The sequence below is a fragment of the Mustela nivalis genome (assembly GCF_964662115.1).
Source record: "Mustela nivalis genome assembly, chromosome: 2".
NCBI lineage: Eukaryota > Metazoa > Chordata > Mammalia > Carnivora > Mustelidae > Mustela > Mustela nivalis.
Genome location: NC_139021.1, coordinates 40,489,489 through 40,512,952, shown reverse-complemented (window position 1 = coordinate 40,512,952; position 23,464 = coordinate 40,489,489). Strand labels below are relative to the sequence as shown.

At 46.2% G+C, this 23,464-nt stretch overlaps 1 protein-coding gene and 1 long non-coding RNA gene across 5 annotated transcripts in view; one reads left to right on the top strand and one right to left on the bottom strand.

Annotated features, from left to right (window-relative positions):
• The window catches only part of CCNE2 (cyclin E2), a 15,564-nt gene extending 13,046 nt beyond the window's left edge, over positions 1 to 2,518 (bottom strand). Inside the window, exon 1 of one of the 3 annotated variants that reach the window (XM_082722837.1) lies at positions 1,188 to 2,518. The gene's annotated coding sequence lies outside the window, so the exon portion shown is untranslated. Of the gene's footprint in view, positions 1 to 177; positions 462 to 878; positions 1,107 to 1,187 lie in introns of those variants that run through there. The other 2 variants (XM_082722836.1, XM_082722835.1) reach the window with 2 other exon arrangements.
• Positions 572 to 23,464, top strand: LOC309860591. 2 transcript variants are annotated; one of them, XR_014309469.1, is made up of 4 exons: positions 572 to 708; positions 18,721 to 18,777; positions 20,838 to 20,973; positions 23,208 to 23,464. It is a non-coding gene; the product is annotated as an uncharacterized lncRNA (long non-coding RNA). The 2 variants fall into 2 exon arrangements; XR_014309470.1 differs by lacking the exon at positions 18,721 to 18,777 and having other exon boundaries at positions 596 to 708.

Genomic DNA, 23,464 nt, shown 5'->3' with positions numbered 1-23,464 from the left:
GCCCCGCACGCATGCGCCTCACACTGACACCTCCGGACTGCGCGCTCCCCTCTCCCGCGCGCCCGCCCCGCAGGCCCGCGCGCCGCGCCCTGATCTCAGTCCGCGCCCGCCCACCCCGAGGGGCCGGGGCCAGCTTGCCCAGGCCCTCAGTCCGCGTTCACCTGCTCTCCACCTCACCTGCCTGCGCGGCCCGGAGGCGGGAGGGAGTCTCTCAGAGGCTCCTCCTCCGAGGATTCGTTCCCGGCCGCTCTGCTTCCGCATCTCCCGCCAGTACTTTCAATTTCCCTCCCGCCCTCAACTCCCAGGTCCCGTCCACGTCAGGCCGCGGCTCAGTCCCGGCCTACGGCCAGGTGGAGGCGTCACGGGCGAGCATAGAGTACTGAGGTAGTGGCCCTCCTGCGGCGCACCGTGGCGGTCCCGCTAAGGCCTCAAGGAACCCGATTCTGTCGGGAAAGACGCCAGGGCCGGGAGGGCCCGCCCCTGCGGGAGGAGCGCCGCTTCGGCTGGCGAGCTGGCCAATGGGAGGCGACGACGGCGGCACAACGTGGAGCTGCTGCAGAATGTAAACACAGCCCGGCGCGCGGCGGGCCACGTGGGTCCCCGCGCGCCCCCCGTCGGGTCTGGGACCGCCGGGGCCGGCCGCGGCACCCGAGGGCAGCCATTCTCTGCAATGCCGGTCTTGCACTTTGCTCCAGCCCGCCGACGGAGGTTCGTATCAACCCTCTTCCCGCTCCCCGCTCCGCCGACCGGTTACCTCCCATGGATGGGTCCCTCCGCACCCCGCCGCCTTTCCCCGGCCCGGCGCCTTCCCACTCCGAAGTCCCCGCGCTCCGAGAACGCTCGCGCCAGGCCGCACCCTCCCTTCCTGTCCTCCGGACCTGAAGTTCCGGGGCCCCCCACGAGTAAAACGTCTCTTCAGAGCGGGTCCGGGGGCAGCATCCCGCCTTCCCCTGAGAGCGGTGGCTCTCCCGGGTTGGGCCGGGAGAACTGCCCCCACCACGTGCAGCCCGCGGGCCGACCCGCCGCGCCCCGCCCCGCCCCGCCGCCGCCAGCGCGCCCTGCGGAGCCCGCGCGAGTTGCCCGCGCTGGAGGGAGCCGCCCGCCTCCGAGCTATAATAGCAGGAGGCGGGCCCGACGCGTTTCCTTCTCTTTCCCCCCCTAGCCAGACACAGGGGTGCCCTCGCTACCTCTATCACCGCCCCTCTCGTGCGCGCCCCGGACTGGCCATCTCCAAGTAGGACAAGCCGTTGATAGTCCGCCAACAGGTTTGGCGGCGGGAGAGGTGGGGCGGGGACGCCTACGGGAACAAAGACCCCCGCGGCGGAGGAGCCGAGCGCAGGCTCCCGGGAACTCGCGGCTGGTCGGGCCGGCCGCGGGCTGGTGGCTTCGGCGCTTTGCCTGGCCCGGCGCGAGCCGCTAGGGTAGGGCCAGGGATACGAAGGCGCTCGGGCCGGCGCGGTGGCGCGGCCCGGGCGGGAGCCCTTCCCGAGATGCACCAGGAGGCGGCAGCGGGATCGACCCGCGCCCCCGCCCGGCGCCCTTTGTGCGGCTGGGTCCGGGCGGCCCTGGGAGCCTAGAAATAGCCGCAGCTCTTCGGGATTTCGGGCCCGCGAGGCCAACTGTTTTTCATGCTCCCTCTCTCGATTCTTTTAACGACAGTCTCGTGCCTCCCGCAAAATCATTGTTTCTCCCCGGTATTAACGCAGGAGAAAATAGGAAGAGCCTTGCCTCAGGTGGCATAGAATCAGGAGAGGCCCAGAATCTAGTCGGTCCCAAGAAGCTTGATACCGTTATAATGCTTACGATGGCGCTCTGGTTCCGGAAGGAGTTGCCTCCGTTTGCAGTCAGCTCAGAACACTTGGCGGTAAAAAGCTTAGAGATGTCACAGCATGATGGTAAGAAAAGGGAGGTCTACCAACAAGTGTCTGTTACCTTGACGGACGCAAAACTGGCGGCCTAAATGAGTGACGGTGATAATCAAAATATACTGAAAACTAGGGATGTCCATGAACATTTGTAGGATTAATCTTGGAGTATGTATGTATTGTATGCCCAGCACTGGGCTAATTAATAAATTACTTGTAAACAAGACATGTAATTAGAAATGTTCTTTGCTCCGTGCCCTTGGCTATGAAGTGAATACGGTGCAGTCGTAGTAAGAAAGAAATCAGAAGCAATCTCAAGACTGCTTTGTCTGGAACCAACAGGGTGAATTCTGCCATATTACAAACAGCTAGATGGTTAAATGGGACTAAAAAGGACATGGGTTTACTCTCAGATGGACCCTGGTTCCAGTCTTGTTCTGCTGCAAGATACTGAGTTCCTCTGAGTAGGGGTTTTCTCCCGAAAACACAGAAGATACTCATTTCAAGGCTCTTTCTAAAGATTACATTTGATAATACATAGAGAGACCCTCTCTTGTGTATGTTACCTGTCACAGAGAGATGCTCAGTCCTTGCTCTTCACTCCTCCGTCCCCCCTGCCTCCCCCGTTACTAGTTCACACCCATGGAATTTGAGTTGTTTGAAAGATCTGCAATAAAATGAAGCAGAATTAGGAAATTGCTGTTTCCCAGAATTTTGTTCATGTAGTCATCCTTTTGGATACTTACTTCAGACTTCGTTTTTTTCTTAAGATATATTTGTTTGTCAGAGAGAGACAGAGATCACAAGTAGGCAGAGAGGCAGGCAGAGAGAGAGGGGGAAGCAGGCTTCCTACTGAGCAGAGAGCCCCATGTAGGGCTGGATCCCAGGACCCTGAGACCATGACCTGAGCCAAAGGCAGAGGCTAAACCCACTAAGCCATCCAGGTGCCCCCAGACAAAAATTTTTTTTTTAAAGTTTTTAAAAGTTTTTTAATTCCAGTAATCTCTGTAACCAACATGGGGCTTGAACTCATGAACCCCCTCCCCAAGATCAAAAGTCATAGACCCTTCCAACTGTCTAGAGGCCAGCTAGATGCCTCTAGACATCATCTTTCAATATGTTTTCTTTGTTTCACATTTTAGTCCCCTCATTTCCTACTGATCTCGCTTTTACAATTCACTTATTTTGCGTGACCTCAGGGTTATGTGATTCAGCCCGGAGTTGTGCTTTGTGCTCAGCAAGGAGTCTGCTTGAGATTTTTTCTCCCTCTCCCCTTTATTCTCTCTCTCTCTCAAATAAATAAACCTTTGAAAATTCACTTTGAAATGTATATTCTTTCATGCTTGTGATAATTTTAGAAATTTTGGCATTTTCTAAAGTATACTTTTTCCATTGTTCATGTAAAGTTAAAACACCATGTTAAATAAAGTATTGGCCTCTACAGTGCTTTTATTTTCAGGGAAAAGGACAGGGAGAAAAACAAGACTTTTAGAGGAATACCTTTAAAAAAGGCTTAGTTCACTTATTTCTTGCTTCTGTACCTTTTCCTCTCCATGCCTCCTCTGCAAAACCTTCCTAAACCCCTTTTTCTCTGCTCTTCAGTTCTGCTCACCTCACAGTACTGTAATTACCTATTAAAAATGTCTTTTATCTCCAACTAGGCCTTGGATCTTGTTCATTTTTTTTTTATAGTCAGTACCCAGCAGTTCAAAGGCCTTCAGAGTAGGACCTTGGTAAATACTGAATTGAATTATGCATGAGATATCCCATTATAGAACTTCAGTTCTCAAAGGCTAGAGTGATGGATTGTAGAATTATTCACCAATTAATAATAAGGTTTTTTAAAATCCTATTTTTTAGAAAATTTTAGATATACAGAAGAATTGAGAGGGTAGAACAAAGCTTCCATATATTCCTTTACCCTCCCTGACCACCTCACAGTTTTTCCTATTATTGACACATTAGTGGGGTACATTTATTACCATACGAATAATGTCAATGCATTATTTTTAACTAAAACCCATGCTTTATTCAGATTTCATCAGTTTTACCCTAATGTCTTCTTATTGCTCCTGGATCCAAACCCATCACATTTAGAACTCATGTCTCCTTGAGGTTCCTCTTGGCTGTGACAGTTTCTCACATTTTCCTTTTTTTTTTTTAAGATTGTATTTATTTATTTGACAGACAGAGATCACAAGCAGGCAGAGAGGCGGGCAGAGAGAGGAGGAAGCAGGCTCCCTGCTGAGCAGAGAGCCCGATGCGGGACTCGATCCCAGGATCCTGAGATCATGACCTGAGCCAAAGGTAGCGGCTTAACCCACTGAGCCACCCAGGTGCCCCCATTTTCCTTATTTTTTTACGTCTGACAGTTTTGAGGGGTGCTGGCCAAGTATTTTGTAGGATGCCTTTTTTTTTTTTTTTAAGGTTTTATTTATTTATTTGAGAGAGAGAGAGCAGGAGGGGGGGGGGCGCAGAGCAGAGGGAGCCAGATGTGGGGCTCTATCCCAGGATCATGATGGGAGCTAAAGGCAGCCACTCAACTCACTGAGCCACCCAGGTGGCCCTGTAGGATAACTTTCTAGTGAAATTTGTCTTATGTTTTTCTAATGGTTAAATTGAGGTTATAGGTTTGGAGGAAGAATATCATAGAGGCAAAGTGCCATTTTCATCATATCATATCAAGAGTACATATTATCATCGCGGTTTATGACTGTTGATGTTGACCTTGATTACCTAATAGTGTTTGTCCGGCTTTTGCGTTGTAGACTTACTTCCCCCATCCCCACCCTCAAATACTATACTGCTTGGGAAAAAATCACCATGTGCAGCCCACAGGGAAGGAGTGGGGAACTATGCCTCTCGCCTTCAAGATAAAATATCTACGTTATTTATTTGGAGTTCTGCTAGATTTGTCTCTTCTCTCCCATTTACTATCTCATTCAGTGATTTATTTATATTAGTATACACTCATGGATATTTACACTTTTTGTTTTGTTTGTGTATTTTGAAGTATTATTCAGTATTACTTTATCTTATTGTTCAAATTGTTCTAGTCTTGGCCAGGGTATTTTTAATACTTTTTTTGGTCATAGAGTTGATTTGAAATTAAGCAAAAATGAGTATGACTAAATGATAACCAGTATATCTCCTATGAAGAGGGAACTAAAACTTTGTAACATTAAACGTGTTTATTCATCTTAGTCAAAACTCATCAACAGAAAAAAAAGTCCTTTCATATTTTAATACTGAATTGCCCATTAGACTATTCCTTTAATTGCCTCATCAAGTACATTTTCCAGTGAACCTGTTTTTTCCCTTTTTTTGTACTGCTGAGTGCTGGTACCATGACTACTAGTATAGTTTTGATGAAGTCCCAGAACCTAAGTCAGGTTCGGTGGGGTGAGGAGGTTCGGAGCCGACGACTAAAGAAAGAATTCTTAAGACGTCGTTGGTGCAAAAGGTGATTTATTAGAGCACGGGGACAGGGCCCGTGGGCAGCCACCATCTTCATTTATGCTAGGACACCAGCCATTTTCACCCCCACTGCCATTTGCATCATCACAGCAAACATTAACACCAGGAAAACAGTTTTGACCTTGTGATCTCCTTGAAGGGGGCTTTGGGACTCCAGAGGTCCCCAGATCACACACTGAGAACTGCAGATCTAGTTTCCAAAGCAGAATGCTAGGAGTCATCTTAGTTATTCCTTTCTTCTTTTTTCTGAGCCTCATAATTATAACTAGTACTTCCTGAGCGGAGCTAAGCTCTACTTTAAGCTTTTCCATTGTATTAACTCCTTGTAGTCCTGCACCAGCACAACGAGGCAGGTGCTGTTACTGTCATCCCCACTTCAGAGATGAGACACAAACGTAGTTTCCCTGGGACCGGTGGCAGGGTCTGACTTCAGCACTCATGCGCTGTGCTGCTTCCAGGTACTACCGGGTCGTTTCCAAATTAATCCTTTTTCCCCTCCACCTTAGTTCAGTACAACTCCAGTCTCTCCTCAGTTAGTGCAGTGATCTCCTAACTGGTTCTCCTGACATGTGTTACCCCCTCTAATCTGCTTTCCGATGTATTGCCAACGCTTTTTTCTTTCTTTTCAAGATTTTATTTATTTGAGAGAGAGAGAACATGGAGAGGGAGAGGCAGATTCCCTACTGAGTGGGGAACCTGATGCAGGACTCGATTCCAGGACCCTGGAATCCTGGGATCCCGACAGAGCTGAAGGCAGACGCTTAACCCGCTGAGCCACCCAGGTCTCCCCGAAGCTCTTTCTCAAGCACAGATTTGCCCACACCACCACCACCCTACTATGGATTGCCCTGGGGTAAAGGCCAGAGCCCTTAACACACAAAGCGTCTTGCACCTGGGAAATTCAACTGCAGAGCTGTGCTACACACCCCCTGCCCTTCTCCATTGGACCTTTGTACCTGCACCTCCCAGTCTCCTCTCCCCCTCTGCTGCCTTCCCTCAACTAATTCCCACAAGTCCATTAATACTCAAACGCCACCTCCTCCGGAAAGCTGTCCTGCTCTGAGGTGGGGCTCTTCACACTCTTTTCTTCCCACTTCCTCCTTTTCCACCATACCAGCTGGCCTCTACTAGGCAGCAGGGAGCTCCCTGGGGGCAGGAACTGCCTCTTTCATACCTGACACCCACGTGCTTGGCCAACCGCAGTCCCCTTTGTGAAATGAATGGAAGGGGCAGCCAAAATGGGCCCTCCTAAACCAGACTCCAGGGACCAGCCACTCCCTTTGCAGCAGGCAGTTGGACTCAGCAGGGTCATGGCTGAGTGCTGCCCTCTAGAGGCAGAGCTGTTTCTGGCATCTGGGATTCCAGAAGCACCTAGGAGTCTAGGCCCAGAGAGCCTGGCTCTGTGGGAGCGGCCTTTGGCCACCCTGGGCGGCTGGGGGGGCGGGGGTGCACTTGAGAAGAAAGGCATCTTAACACGTGGGAGCTAGAGCCCCTTAGAGATAATAGGTGTAGCTTCTGAAGGGTTTGTGGTACTTCACGGTGCAGAGAAAGAACAGAGATAAACAGGGGAGCATTGGAAATCTAGAAGGTCTGGTAGAGGTTGAAGTTGGCAGGTAGATGCAGGGTGGATCGGCATGCTTTGGGCCGTGCACTGTTCTTGTTAACTGCAGGGCATATGACAGTTAACAAGAAATAGCCCCTAGCTCCATCCAAGAGCTATATATATCTCTCTGTTGGGGTGGTGGACAGGGTAAATGTGTAACAAACGACTATCATTAAACAGTAGTGAAAAGTGGGGCGCCTGGGTGGCTCAGTCGTTAAGTGTCTGCCTTTGGCTCAGGTCATGATCTCTGGGTCCTGGGACTGAGCCACATATTGGGCTCCTTGTTTGGCAGGAAGACTGCTTTCTCCCTCTTCGACTCCCCCTTGCTTGTGTTACCTCTCTTGCTGTGTCTCTCTCTGTCAAATAAATAAAATCTTTAAAAAAAAAAAAGCAATAGAGAAAAGAAAAAAACTAATATAGAGGAAACTATTAAGTTGTAGGAGGTGGGGAGTGGATTGGGAAGGACTCACGGAGGTGATGACATTTTGTCTACCTCATTCATTAATTCAACAAACACTAGGACACAGTAGTAAAAGCAAACAAAATTCCTGCCTCCTTGGAGCTTAATTCTAGTTAAGGGGTATAGAAAGCAAGCAAACATAAGTCAGATAGCAATAAGAAGAAAAATAAAAGCAGTATAATATGCGGTGAGGTGCTATATTGGATAGATTTCAGGGAATCTGAACAAGTCAAGTGAGAGAACAAGCCATGCAGATGAGGAGGAAGAACATTCCAGGCAGGGGAACAGGAGGTCCTGAAGACCTTGGCTTACTTAATGGACAACAAGGAGGTCAGTATGGCTGGAATGTAGGGAGGGAGGAACAGAGGGGAGGCAGCAGGAGGGCGCGTTTACAAATGACCCGTGGGACTGCTGGGCGGAAAACAGACTCTGCAGGGAGGTCACCCAGTAGACTAGGGTGATCCACGTGGGAGACGATGGTGACTTGGGACAGGCTCGGGTGGTGGGGTTGATGAGAGCTGGGTGCATCCGGAACGGATGTTGGAAGTAGAGCTGAAAGGATATGCTGATGGATTCCTTGTGGGGGTCAGGGACAGTGCAGAGGTGAACAACTAGCTGAACGGCTGTCATTTATTGGAATTGGGAAGTTGAAGGGAGGAGTGGCTTTAGGGCAGAATGAAATCAAGAGTGGGTTCTGGACAGATTAAATATTAAAACCTTTCCCTACATTTTATTATGAAAATTTTAAAGATTTATTTATGTATTTTAGAGAGAAAGACAGAGCATAGGGGAGGGAAGGGGAGAGGAGGAGAGGTTCTTAAGCAGATTCTGCACTGAGTGCAGAGCCTGACATGACACAGGGCTGGATCTCATGACCCAGAGGTCATGACCTAAGTCGAAACTCACTGCACCACCCAAGCGCCCCTATTACGAAAATTTTAAATGCCCAATAAAGCTGAAAGAATTTATAATGAGTACCTGTATATCCAGCACCTAAATTCCATCAATGTTTTGTTATTCCTACTTTATCATAGTTCTCTCCATCTATCCCTCCCTCTGTCCATCCACTATTTCATCTTATTTTCCAGTGCATTTCCAACAAAGTGAGACACCAGTGTATTTTCCCCTCAATACTTTAGCATGTCTAGCATTAACAGAGTTCGATATCGGTTTAGTTGTGTGTGTGTGTGGTAAAACTTATTTAAAATGAAAAGTACAAACACTACATTTACATTCTCAATGGACACACTTTTGTAACCCAAACTCCTGTCAAGTTTTAAAACATTACCATCACCCCCAGAAAGTTCCCTTTCCCTGGCAATACCCTCTTCCACCTTCCACCATCAGGGAGCCACGGTTCTGGGTTTTTCCCACCATAGACTGGTTTTACCAGTTCGACGCTAGAACTTCATATTACATACAAACTGCATTATGCATGTGTACACACGTGCACATGGAATCACAGTGGCTTTTTTTAAGATTTTATTTATTTATTTGACAGATATCACAAGTAGGCAGAGAGCCAGGCAGAGAGAGAGGAGGAAGTAGGCTCCCCGCCGAGCAGAGAACCCAATGCAGGGCTCAATCCCAGGACCCTGGGATCATGACCTGAGCCGAAGGCAGAGGCCCAACTCACTGAGCCACCCAGGTGCCCCTCACAGTGGCTTCTTAACGCGTTTTTTACTCTCACCTGTGCTGCTGCATAGACCTATACTTTGTTCCTTCTTATTGCTTAGTATTCCATCGTATCAGTACACTTGTTTATTTTTTTAGTTCTTGGCTATTTTAAGAAAAGGTGCTGTGGACATTCTTGTATGTGAACATTCCTGCTGTGAACACTCCCAGACAAACATATTCGTTCCTTTTAGGTAGTTACCTAACAGTAGAATTTCTGGATGATAGAGTAGGAATATGTCTCAGTTTTATTAAAAAAAACACACACAACCACCATCACCAACTTGTGATGAGCACGAGGTATTGTGTGGAAGTGTTGAATCACTAAATTCTACACATGAAACCAATATCACTCTGTATGTTAACTAACTGGAATTTGAGTGAAAACTTGAAAAAAAAAAAAAAACCTGAAACAAAACAAAACCTATCAGATCTTTTTTTCAAAGGTCCATCAACAAAAGAATGGGTAAATACATGGTGGTCTAGTCACACTGAGGAATACTGGGCTAGTGTTAAAACGAAGTAGAGCCACTTGTATCAACATGGATGCTTTTCAAAAATATGGGGAAAAAAGCAAATTTTAGATAGAAACACTCAGTATGATATCATTTATATAAAGTTGGAAAGTGTGTGAAACATATTACATACAGTTATTGATACATACTTAACAGCATAAAGGCATGTTTTGCAAAAATAATCCTTGATTTCAGGGTAGTAGTATCTTGGGCTGGGGGCAGAAAGCCAAATGGGATCAGAGGGGTCTGTAATAGGCTTCACCTGTATCCTTAAAGTTGTATTTCCTTAAAATCTTCTGACGCGAACATGGTAAAAATATTAAGATTTTATAAAGCTGAATGATGTAGTCACGTTCATTTTACTCATCTTTATACTTTCTGGTTCTCTGACTTCTGACTTGTGTCTAAGGAGCTCCTCCTGCAGTATTTATCTCATTTACTGCTTCGGTCCTGGCCTCTCCTGTTGGTAGTTGAGACTCCGGGCAGAGCCAGGCTTCAGGGGACAGAGCTGCTCATCCCGTTGCTGAGCTCCCTCAGGGGCGGGGCGGCCACAGCCTGGGAAGAGCTCCTGGGAGACCCCTGGGTGTGTGCGCGGGAGGGGTTGAGGGTTGTTCTGAATGGCAGAGGCCCTGGGACCTGGGAGGCCACCACCACCCGCAGAGGACTTCCAGCCTTTCCTTCCTGCCTGCTTCCTAAATTGAGGTGTGTGATCCCGGCCAAACTTCCCATCCAATCCCAGGTCCAAACCCTACCTAAAATCGAATGATAACTTAAAATACTTGTTTTGTTCCATTATTCAGGGCTTTTTCTTCGGGGACTCTAAACTTTACATTTGTGCAATTTCCTTTGCCTGCCTATCTTCCCCATTGTGCCTTCTCTAATGATTTTTATTTATTTCTACATGATCTTCTTCACTTTTCTTCTCTGTTTTCCACAGCATCCTCTAGAGTGGTGCCTCTTTTTGCTTGTATTTCTTGTAATTTGGTTTCTGAAACACTGCTGTGTTTTTCTTACACTTATTTTCTAACTTCACACCCCCTCCCCCCGTTCCTCTTTCCTGTCTTCCTGTTGTCTGCGGCCTTCTGCGGCCTGACCACCCCTTCCTTGAGTGATTTCTGCCCCATCAGCCTCTAGCTCCGTTGCCGCTGCCTGGGGACACTTTTTAACTGTTATAATAGGATGCTGATTAAGTTTTTCTCCTGCCCTAAGAGTTTTCATGGTCTGCAGGGCAGTTCTCTTCCTCCTTTTCCGATTTTTTTCTGGCAGTGCCTTTGTACGGGTATTTTTCTAACGTGCTTCTGATTGGAGGTGGAGACGCAACGTTTCATCATCGATTTCTGCATGAGTTGGATTTTTCGAAACCAGCGGTTTGCAAGACAATCCTGTGATGGGAGTGGGGAAGCTTGCCTTCCTTCTCAGCTCAAGGGCTCCCTCCTCTGTTGCTGCAGGGGTGCAGACTTCCTTTACTTGACGGAGCCTCGTCTGATTTTAGGTTCCCCGCCTGGCTTAGGAGGGCTCCCAGGACCAGCAGGAAGCTTCCCTGGTTCCTTCTCCGGACCAAGCCGCTGGCCCCAGGGTCCTGCCCCTCCTGCCAGAGTGCTCCTCGCTCCTTCCCTCTCCTGTCCCTCCGAGTCCTCCAGGCACGTGGGTGACTTCTTTCTTTCTCTTCCCAGTCCTGCTCACCGCAGTTCCCAGCCAGGCTGAGTCCTCTCCTGCTGGGGTGGCATTTTCCCTGGGGATGGCTGGGACCTGCATCCCCCTCCCGTCAGGCCCCTGGGCAGTTTCTGGTCTCCCCTGTGGCAGCTGGCAAACCGCACTTTGGATCTGCCCCGCGCTGGTGCAGGGGTGAATCCGCACACAGTATGAAGCTTGTGACCTTTCTCACATCCTCATTTCACTGAAGATCTAAGTGTGTAGTGGTCTCAAACCTTCCTTCTCGTGGCTCTGAATGATTTTCGGGAGGACTGCAGAGATTCTGCACAAAGCTGCCAGCATGCTCCCCTCAGGCTGCTCCGGAGTCCTTCCTCCGGCCTTCAGAGCCCCCCACCGTCTGGTTTTCCTTCCAGCTCTTACCTGCGACCACGGTTCCAGCCAGAACTCCGCATGCAAACTTCTTTCTCTGGGTTCCTGCTTTTTCCATGACTGCAACGCTCCCTCCAGGGAGGGGCCTCTTTAGGGTAGCTGTTGTTTTGGGTGAATCAGCAGGCGGGCATTTCTCCCTCTCCCTTTCTTCTGCTTTCAGAACCTACCTGCCATCCGCCAGAACCTACCTATCCCAACAGGGATAGGTGTGCGAACGGAGCTTGTTAAATCCTGGTGGCCCATTGGTGGGCACTACGACTCTTTCAGGGAAAAAAGCCGAGAGGTCCAAGCAGGGCCAGAGTTCCTCCCTGAATATTCCTTCCCTGAGAGCTAGCTAAGAAGCCTGGGCCGTGCTACAAGGTCACCGTTTCAACCGATGTTCCTCTGGAAAAACGTTGCACCTGCAGCATGAAAGCCTATGGTAACACAGAGAGCGGAGAGAGAGGGTTTCCTTGTTTAAGTCCTGATTCTGCCCTGAGGTTCCTAATAGCACGAGCCAGTCTGTTTCAGTTTAGCTTAAGAAACTGGAGTCAGTTTTGCCGGGGGCAACCGAAGGCCCCTTCCTTGGTCTCCTGTCGCCCCCATGCTGTTCCCTGCTGTAACACACCACACACTGCGTGGCCCTGGTCCTTGTCTGGTTATCGTATGGGTCTGTATCCCCCCCCTGAAAGCGCTCTCCTGCAGGATCCACACTTGTTCACCGTGGGTGCCCAGGACCTGGCATTGTGCCCGGCCAGCCTTGGGCAGTCAGGGCATATTCATCTGAAAGTACATTTCTGCCTTTCCTCATTCCTCCTATCACTCAAGGTCTTAGAGTCCAAGCCTGTCACGGAGCTTTCCACATCCAGTGAGAGAACACAAGTAAAAGGTCCAGCACTGGAGGCAACGCAAAGCAGACTCTCAGACTTGTCCAGACTCTTCACTTGTCCAGGCTCTGAGGACTTGGAATTAGAAACGAGGCATGAGGCGTCAGAGTTTATAATGCCTGTGGTTCTGATAAGGGGAAACACTGTTGCCAAGCAGTCAGAAGCTCCAGGTCCAGAACTAGGTTTTTGACCTCTCAAAATCCCCCTCGTACCTTCCTTTGGCTGTATCTTCCATATAGGATTCGGATCGTCTAACCGATTTGATCTTATGAATGTGAGCTCCAGAAGGCCAGGAACTTGGTCTGCGTCAATCTCCTAACGCCTACAACAGTGCCTGATCACTATGGAGCCCTAAGAAGAGCTTTGTACACATTTATGGAATTCCTCTCTCTACTGGAGATACACACTGGATACCGCTTATTTATCATCGACATACCTTGCTGAAATATTTATGTGCCCAGATTCCCTTATCTGATCCAGATACTAGAAGAACTGTCAAGTCCAAGTCCTATGAAGTTAGTAATTTCCAAAATCCTGTTCACTAAGGTAACTCTAGTGCCCCCAAACACTCGGTCAACATTTTTGGAACGAATGGCTGACATATTTGATGAGTGAAGTTTAAATGCAGCAAAGCAATGGAAGCGAGTGGTTCGGATTTAGTAAGAATACCGTACTACATTTGTTTTAACACTGTTAGAGGTTGTAAGTTTTCTCACAAATGCCCCCTTCACATGAGTCCTGCCACAGCCCTACAAGGTTGATTTGGTAAGTTTTATAGATGAGGGGGAAAGGCTCAGAGGAATCAAAGGGCTTGTCTGAGACTGTGTAGCTTGCAGGTTGCAACTTGAACCCAAGACATGATTCCAAGTTTTATGATCGTTCTCCTTTTTCATGGATACCAATAGAAAGTGAGACAAAAGTAATAGGAAACATCAACATTTTATAATTCGAACTGTAGAACCTTGGAGTTGGAGGAGGCCTCGCACATCAAAAATTTCAACCCCCTCCCTCATTTTCTGAAATAGGACAGTGAGATTCGGAGGCATTCTGTGATGTATCTCAAGGCGCATCTCCAGCCGAAGATATAGTTACACTGAAGTTGGCTCCTCCACTTACCGCCTCTGGTTTGTCCTCAGGCTTCACTCGCAGCTGGAGAGATTGGACTGAAGTTGCAGGAGAGCAAGCCGCCCTCTGCTTTCCTGCATCGGAGCCTCTGGAAGCCCCTGGAAGCCCAGTCCCCCAGAAACCTCCAGCTCTGGCAGGAACATGGCCCCAGCTGAAGGAAGCTTGGTTTCTCTCTCTCCCTCTTTCTGTCATTTCTTTTTCCTTCTTTCTTATTTAGCTTGCAGGTGAGGGGCGAGGTTTGCGGAAGAGGCATCCAGCCAAGGTTCCCTACTCGCTTGCTTCCCTGTGAGATCTCGTTTTGATAAAGGTCACGGAGTCTGAAAGTTAGTAAAAGTAACCTCATTTCCCTCTCCATTTATGGACTGCTTTTGAACTGGTCACAGCTCAGAACCTAGTTTTGTTTTTCTGCCTTTCTCTCATGCCCCCTGTGTAGACCCTGCTGGCCCACCAAGGGTTCATGGTGCAGGGAATCTTGCCCCTGCCCCGGAGGAATGACTCTACCAGACCTTCGAGAAGATCGTGCCGTCGACTGGCCTTGCACATCACTCTGTCTCTATGAGTCGAGCCTGACCAACGAGAGCACAAACCTCAACCTTAAGCGTAATCAGAGAAATGCAGTGACATGCCATTTTTCAACCATCCCCTAGGCAGGGAGAGAGAGAGATCACTAATATTTTGTGCCGGCAAGAGGGTGAGAAAACGAGCGCTCATACGTTGCTGCTATAAATATGAATTAGTTACATCTTGGGAATGCAGCCTACTATCTATTAAAATAAAAAAATGCAGAGATTACATTCAGTTACATTATTCTTGTCCATTCATCCTGTGGAAATCAAAGTTCCAGTTTGTAAAGTCGTGTGTTCAAGAAAGTTTACCACAGTATTATTTGTAATGGCAAAAGCCTAAAAACAATTTGAATTTCTGTCAGGAAGTGTTGAATAAATTGTGGTTTGTCTGTAGTACAGAACATACCGTGCAGTTACTTTTTTAAAAACCTAGTTAGGGGGGCACCTGGGTGGCTCAGTGGGTTAAAGCCTCTGCCTTCAGCTCAGGTCATAATCCCAGGGTCCTGGAATCGAGCCCCGAATCTGGCTCTCTGCTCGGCAGGGAGCCTGTTTCCTCCTCTCTCTCTGCCTGCCTCTCTGCCTACTTGTAATCTTTCTGTCAAATAAATAAATAAAACCTTTAAAAAAAAAAGATTAAAAAATTAAAAATAACCGAGTTAGGGTTACATGTGTGGACTGAGAAACTCTGAATGTTATCAGTTAAGTATAGTAGGAAAGGTTACAGATTAACATTAATGAAAGGGAGAAAATAAAGAAATGTTTATATGTGTGTCTGTGTAATTACGTGAGGTTGGGGAGAGAAGTGGCAAGATACCATCCTCGCTAGTAAAGTCTGTACTCTTGAGTTGGGATGGGGATGAAGACATCAACCCATCTCTTTCATTGAACTTGTTACAACAAGCCTGCACTGGTTTTGTGATTTTTTTAATAAAGTGATAATGGGTTTGAGAGTTAGACAGCTGGGTTATAATCTAGTTTCTGTCACTTACTAGTTGTAAGAGGTTTGGTTAATTGACCTAACCTTAGTCCTCACCTGTAAAAGGGGAATAACAGTTAATTCCCTGCGTTTAACTCAAGGAAATATACAAAACATGTCTTACATTGTAATCCTTCTGTTTCTTTTTCCTTCTATGCAATTCACAGAATATTTGAACATACACAAAACTTGTTGTCAATGAGATGAGAAGGAGGAAGGGCTAACAAGGGACTCTGAGTATCCAAAGCAGATGTTGTAGAGTGCAAGCTCTTACTAGATCATTTCTTCTTATTTTAGACACCCAAATAAGCTTTTCCAGCCCTGGCGCGTTAGTGAGGATGCTAGGACGGGCAGCACCTGACAGCAGCCAGGAGGGACAGCTGGCCTGAGCCCAGGGGTGGCTGGAAGACACAAGTGGCTAGAAGGCCTGGAGCCAAGGCCCTGTTTTCACAGTGACTAACTCACCTTCATAATGGCAATGCTGAATTATTAGGGAGAAATTAACTCATTCTTTACATAATATTTTAAAAGTTATTTACTGGGGCACCTGGGTGGCTCAGTGGGTTAAGCCTCTGCCTTTGGCTCAGGTCATGATCTCAGGGTCCTGGGATTGAGCCCCGCATCGGGCTTTGTTCTCAGCAAGGAGCCTGCTTACCCCCTGTCTCTTCCTGCCTCTCTGCCTACTAGTGATCCCTCTCTCTGTCAAATAAATAAGATCTTAAAAAAAAAAAAAAAGTTATTTATTTAAGTAATCTCTACACCCAACAAGGGATTGAACTCATGACCCCAAGGTCAAGAGTTGCCTGTTCTTCCAAGTGAACCAGCCTGCCGTCCCTCATGCTTTATTTAATCTTATAAATGCCCCTAATTAGAGTGTAACGCAGTCTAGAAGTATTACTACCAGAGAGGATTAAACTTTTTCAGTGTTGTTGCTTAAAAACTAAGTATTGGTTTCATATTAGTGCCAGAATGTAACAGAGGACTTTATCCAATGAGGGGAAGATAGAAATCTGCATAGCCCAGAGTGACAGGTATTAGAAATTGTTCCAAAAAGATATTAACCTGGAACAATGGAACGATCTCCTACAAGTGTGTTATTTGCGTTTTTGCTAAAATAAGGTCTACAATCTATACTCCAAAATCTTTGGGGGCCTGGTGAATTTTGGAACTCAGAATTTTTCAGATATCCTTAAAGGTAGTGTGTATAGGGGCCCCTGGGTGGCTCAGTCATTAAGCATCTGCCTTTAGCTTATGTTCATGATCCCAGTGTCCTGGGATCGAGCCCTGCGTTGGGCTCCCTGCTTCTCAGGAAGCCTGCTTCTCCCTCTCCCCCTTCCCCTGCTCGTGTTTCCTCTCTTGCTGTCTCTCTCTCTCTCTGTCAAATAAATAAATAAAATCTTTAAAAAAAAAGGGGGGGGGGCGCCTGGGTGGCTCAGTGGGTTAAAGCCTCTGCCTTCGGCTCAGGTCATGATCCCGGGGTCCTGGGATCGAGCCCCGCATCGGGCTCTCTGCTCGGCAGGGAGCCTGCTTCCTCCTCTCTCTGACTCCCTCTCTGCCTACTTGTGATCTCTGTCTGTCAAAGTAAATAAATAAAAATTAAAAAAAAAAAAAAGGTAGTGTATATAATGTTGTATGTTTCAGGACAGATCCAGCAAGGTCCAAGGCAGCAAATCAGAATCAAACATACTAAAACTCCTACAGTGAAATACTCATTAGGACAAACAGTGTGTAGTTTATTTAAATAATAATAAAACACTAAGTGAAATAATAGCATAAAATAGATTATAAATACTCGAATACTCTTATTTCTAGGAAGACATTTTATGAATCTTTAAATACACACAGGTTCAAATTTAGCTAAATATGCCTGTGCATTTGTAAACCGAGTGTCTCCGTGACCATAGGAGCTGGATTGAAGGAAGCATTCTAATAGGGGCCTCTTTAAGACCTTCTCCTCAGGCCCAGTAGTTCATTAATTTAGGTTTCCTTCTAAGCAGTTCCTCTTTAGTTACCAAAACCCTCATAAACTCACATACATTGATAAATGTGTGTGTTTCAAGGCCAGCTGTTGACTCTTCACACATTTTCACCATATCATCTAAGTTTTTTTCCACCTGTTTACAATTTCATCTTCATCAGCGCTATTACCCTCATGATCATCTATATTTAAAAACCACTTCACACCCATTGAGTTAGCTGCTGTAAAAAAGAACAAGTGCTGGCGAGGAGGGAGAGAAATGGGAGCCCTTGTGCACTATTGGTGGGAATGTTAAAATGGTACCGTCACTGTGGAGAACATAAGCCATTTCCTCAAGAAAATAGAATTATCGTATAATCAGCAATTCTGTACAGCCAGACTTCTGATTACTCAGAAGAATTTGAAGCAGGGTCTCAGATATAATGTGCATCCATTTTCATAGCAGCATTACCCACAGTAGGTAAAATATAGAAGCAACCCAAGTGTCCAATGACTGATGAATGGATAAGCAAAATGTAAAACACACAATGGAATTTTTTTTTAAACATTTTGTTTTTAAGTAATCTTCACACCCAATGTGGGGCTTGAACTCCCAACCCAGGCATCACGAGCCACATACTCTACCCCTACAGATGGACCCAGCCTGGTGCCCCTATACAATGGAATATTATTTAGCCTTAAAAAAGAAGGAAGTCCTGCATTTTGGCACAATATGGATGAACCTTGGAGGTCACTATGCAGTGTAAAAGAGGCCAGTTACAATAAAGATAAATATTGTCTGATTCCACTCCTATAAGGTACTTCAAGTAGTCAAAATCATCAAGAGAGGAGTTGTAATGGTGGTTGCCAGGGACTGGGGAGGCGGGGGAGAGAATAGGGAGTTGTTTATAGGTAGAGAGTTCCCATTTTACAAGATGCAAAGAGTAATGGGAATGCTTAGTGGTGAAGGTTGCTATGCAATGTGAGTGTATTTAATGCTACTGAACTGTGCACTTAAAAAAATGGTTAAAATGACAATTTTTTGTGTGTATTTTATCAAAATTTTAAAAAATTTTGTGCACCCGAAATTCTAAAACAAAAAAACAAAACAAAACAAAACCAAAATCACTTGAGCAGTGTTCTTATTCAAGACACGCACAACAGGAGGGTCACTGTTGATGTGGAGCATTTCTTTGTTGTCGGCTTTGTATTCTGGCTGATGAATTTTTGCATCAGTTGTCTTCTCATTAGTGCTAAGAAATCCTTCAAAGTCTGCGTAGATTTGGTTTCAAACATCAGTGTAAGTCCAAGTCCACGCCAAGCAGTTTTAAAAATAAATTTCTAAATTTGAGGTAATCTTTGAAATAAAGATGAGTTGCAAAGATAGGGCAGCATTCCTGTGTGCTCTACACCCATCTTCCACTAACATTAGATAACCACGGTACATTCGTCAAAACTAAGAAATTCAGAATGGTATAGTAGTATTAACTAACATCTGCATTTTGTCAGATTTCACCAATTTCCCCACTACTGGCCTTTTTTTTCCTGTTCTAGGATCCAATGGCAGACACTTCAGTGCATTCAACCATCCTGTCTCCAGAGCTCCTGCTAGTCTGTAGTACTTTCTCAGTCTTCCCTTGTCTTCCACAACCTTGAAACTTTTGAGGAGTGCTGCTCAAGTATTTTGTATAATGTATCTCAATTTGAGTCTAATTTTTCTCATAATCAATGTGTGGTTATGCATCACATCAAGGCCAAGCATTTTTTTAAAGATTTTATTTTTAAGTAATCTCTATACCCAACTTGAGACTCGAACCCATGACCCTGAGATCAAGAGTCACATGCTCTACTGACTGAGCCAGCCAGGCGCCCCACCAAACATTTTTATTATTTTTTTTTGAAGGTTTATTTATTTGAGAGAGAGAGGGAGAGTGAGCACAAGCAGGGGGAGCAGCAGGCAGAGGGAGAAGCAGGCTCCCTGCAGAGCAGGGAGCTGCACACAGGACTTGTTCCCAGGACCCTGAGATCATAACCTGAGCTGAAGGTAGATGCTTAACCGACTGAGCCACCCAGGCATCCCACCCAATCTTTGTTTGCATGGAAAAGCTCAGGGAAACTATATAGAGCTTTTGAATACCTTGCCTGATGCTCTTTCTGGTTCCCCACTCACCCACCAGTGCCGCTGAGGTTTTCCCCAGTATGTAGCTCCAGGTAAGAGCGGTTTCGTCAGCACTCTCAGTATGCTCAAGAAAAACGTTTTCAGGGCGCCTGGGTGGCTCAGTGGGTTAAGCCTCTGCCTTCAGCTCGGGTCATGATCCCAGGATTCTGAGATCGAGCCCCACATTGGGCTCTCTGCTCAGCGGGGAGCCTGCTTCTCCCCCTCTCTCTCTGCCTGCCTCTCTGCCTACTTGTGATCTCTGTCAAATAAATAAATAAAATCTTCAAAAAATTAAAATTGGATTTCATCAGTTTAAAAAAAAAAAAAAAGGAAAGAAAAACATTTTCATCAAATACGATTTTATCAAATTCATCAACTTTCCGATGCTTGCTGATCATTAGGAGCTGTCCTCACCTGGTGTGCAGGCTGTTTTACCCAATGATGCTTCTTCAATTTCTGGGATCACCGTGATGAATGTTCAGGCACATCTTCAAGGTTCAGTTCTTCCTGGGAGATTCTAGCAGTGTTCTAGTTAGAGAGCCACTTCTTGTTGAATGCACTCAGCCAAAATGTAGTCGAGATCTTAGGTTTTGAGGGGGCGGCTGGCTGGCTCAGCTGGTAGAGCCTGTGACTCGATCTCAGGGTTATAAGTTTGAGCCCCACATTGGGGTAGAGATTATTTAAAAATAAATTTTTAAAAAATATTTTATTTATCTGTCAGAGAGAGAGAGAGAAATAGAGAGTGAACACAAGCAGAGGGAGCAGCAGGCGAAGGAGAAGCAGGCTCCCCGTGGAGTAGGGAGCCCCACGTGGGACTCGATCCCAGGACCCTGGGATCATGACCTGAGCCAAAGGCAGATGCTTAGCTCACTGAGCCACCCAGGCATCCCTAGATTACTTAAACTTTAAAATAAATAAGTAAATAAATAATCTGTAATTTTTGTCTTATGCAATGTTTTCTTATTTTTATTAATTCTTGTTCATCATCACTATAAAACTTAAACGACTTCTGTTTCTTTGTCATAGGAAGTAATGATTCTGCTTCATAATCTTGAGTAAAATATCTCAAAAACACACCAGGACTAAGCTTCTGTAATGACTTCATTCTCTGTGCTACATTGTTAATGAGAGATGCTTCTTTTCTTCTATCTTCTCACTTTTACCAGAAGGGTATCTTTGACCCTGATGTTTTCATAGTTATAAAAGAACAACAACAAAAAAAGGCAACAAAATACCAGCATTCAGCAGATATTTTGAGAGGGATGTTGTGACAGCTGAGTCTTTGGTCAGTTCAAGACCATTTTGCTGCAAAATAAGTTTCGGTGCCAAATTTATGGAATCACTTTTAGTTTTAAGGGCTTTTCAGATCAGGATTGCAGACAAGGAGTTGTGGATCTAATTCTTTTGTAGAGAATTATTTTGTGCAGTGGAAGAAATGTCAGTTTCCTGCTGTATGAAGAAAAGCTTCCTGAGCACCTAGGACAGGAACTCACCCCCCCCTTTTTTTAATCAGAGCCCCCGCTTTAGTCTTGGAACAAAGTATGTCTGATGACCAAACAAGGATTCTGATTGCCACGGATCACCAGCCTGAGTACACGAAAATGCTGTCATTTGTAGAGAGAAGCATTTTGACTGGCACACCAATCCAGGTTATACATAAAACTTATTGGCTTTATAATGTAGTTTAAATACATATTGAAAGGAGCACAGATGGCTTCTACTAGTTTTATCAGAAGTCCAACAGTATTACACAGCAAACTTCCTCGTAGGTCTTAGGCTCTGCACGCAGAAGTACAAAAGTGAGTAACACACGGATCTCGCGTACAGAGGTGAGCCGTAGGTGTCCATGGTTCAGGACTTAAGATTTAGATGGAGACCTGAAGAGAACACAGGTCATGTCATCGCAGGGCAAAGAGCAAGCAGAAAGAAAAGGCGGACCTGAGAGCAATGAAGGATGAAGAGTCTGCCTGGAAGAATCCGGGAAGGGGCAGGAAGACCCTGTTAGAAGTGATGCCCGTATGAGACCTTGTAGGACCAGTGGGCTGTGCGGGGGTGGAAGCGACTGCTGGGGGTCCCCTCCCCGACAGATCTCCCAGTCCAGCTGCAAGAAAAACGAAGTGTCCCCTTCTCCCTTGCGGCGAGGAGAGGCCGCTGACTGAATTCTGGTTAGCGGAATGTCAGCAGAAATGGGGTATACAGCTGAGGCAGTGGGGCATAAAAGTGTGCCTCGTTTGAGGTCACAAAGTGGCTGAGGGAAGTAGCAGGATGGGTATAGAAAAGAGAAGAAATAAAGCCTCGTGCAATTTCTTTGAGCCCGATGCAATGCTTTTCTCTCCGTTGTTTCTCAATAGCAATTCACCGCTGCATCTGAGGTGGTCCCTAGCACAACAAACAACGTGGGGCCAGCCAGGCCCTTGTCCCGTGGGATCAGCACCACCCAACAACAAGAGGCTTCCTTAATGGAGCCATTGTCCCCAGTCCACCCGTCTGAGGGGAAAGGCCAGTGCCCTGCTTCCCAAATGACCCAGTCCCTTTTATAACCCAGCTGTCACCCTGTCAGCCACTTAGGTTTACTTAGTATTTACATTTAAAGGAATTACTACAGAGTCGGCCCAATATCAGTTTACACTACCAACTGAAAAACAAAAACAGCCACAAAGAATAAATACAGACCACAAGTCGCTAGACGATGTAGTATCCACTTACAAGTTCCTATAGTAAAAATTAGCCCCACCACACTAATCTAAGGATGGCAGCCCTCTGGTTTCTACCCATGCCGGAGTATCCTCACACAAGGGTGCTGGAGACATTTACTAACATCTTGGCATTGGCCTTACATCCTCTGGGAACTTTCACACACTTCCTGGAATTTCAGCTAAACACTAAGGTCCTGCTGGGGGATGCAAACAGAACCCATATCTCCCAGCAGCCAGACTAGTAAATTTTCCTCCTATTTAACAATAGAGAGAGGCATCTGGGTGGCTGAGTCTGTTAAACATCTGCCTTCAGCTCAGATCATGAACTCGGGGTCCTGGGATCGAATCCCGCATTGCGCTCCTTGCTCATTGGGGAGCCTGCTTCTCCTTCTGCCCCTCACCCCACTCGTGTTCTCTCGCTCTGTCTCTCTCAAATAAATAAGATCTCTAAACAACAACAGAGAGAAGTAAAAGTAAGCTCTGTCAAAATTGGCAAATTATATAAAGCTTTGAGTCTGAAATGGATTATATGACAAGATGGTTGAATTACTACTCAGTGTATTGCCAATGGCATCTCCGCAAACTGGTTTTAAAATAGAAAATGTGGGGGAAAAAAAAAACAAAAAACAAAACCAACAACACACACACACACAAAAACCCCCCAAAACCAAACCCAAGTGCAACCACAAAGAATCTCTAAGAAGCAATTTTGTGTGTCAACACTATAGAGATTCTAGAAATCACCAATAAATGTACAAATTCTATTAAAAAGTGAGGCAAAAATTTCACCCACTCTTTGTCAAATCTTCCTCTAAACATTATAACCTTGTGGGTAAGTGGTTTGCCAATCCAATTTTATAACAAGGTAGACAAGAAGTCATTCTTGAGTTTATTCACTTTCCTTTAAGAAACACATATCAGTCTTTTCCTCAGGTCTGCTACTGAAATACAAGATATTAAGAGCAGCCTCCCTGGGCTAGTAGTCTCTCAGGAATTTCTGCAGACCCCTAGGGCTGCAAAGGAACATTCTCTAGCCCGTGTTGTCAGATGCTTTTTGGGTCAAAAGTTTTAGGATCAGTGCAAAACTTTCTCTTTGTTTAAGTTGCTCTTTAGTTCCAAAGTTTTCTAACTTGCCTTAGATTTCTCTATAGATATTTATAATCTTTTTTTTTTTTTTTCCTCCCTAGAAAAGATACTGTAGAGCTCAAGAACTTCTAAGTGTGTTGACCTCACAACTTCGCCAGTTGGACTCCCTTCCTGATCAGGGCTATCAGCATGACACAGGCTCATCACGGAGAAGCCATTGCTCTTCATGTCCCCTGGGGCCGGGGCTGGGTTTGAAGCAGGAAGCCCTGGCCTGGGCCTCTCAGGGTTTCTGAGGCAATGGTGACAGGGGAGGTCCTGGGAGGCTGGCCAAGAAATAAATTGTCCGTTGAAGCCACCA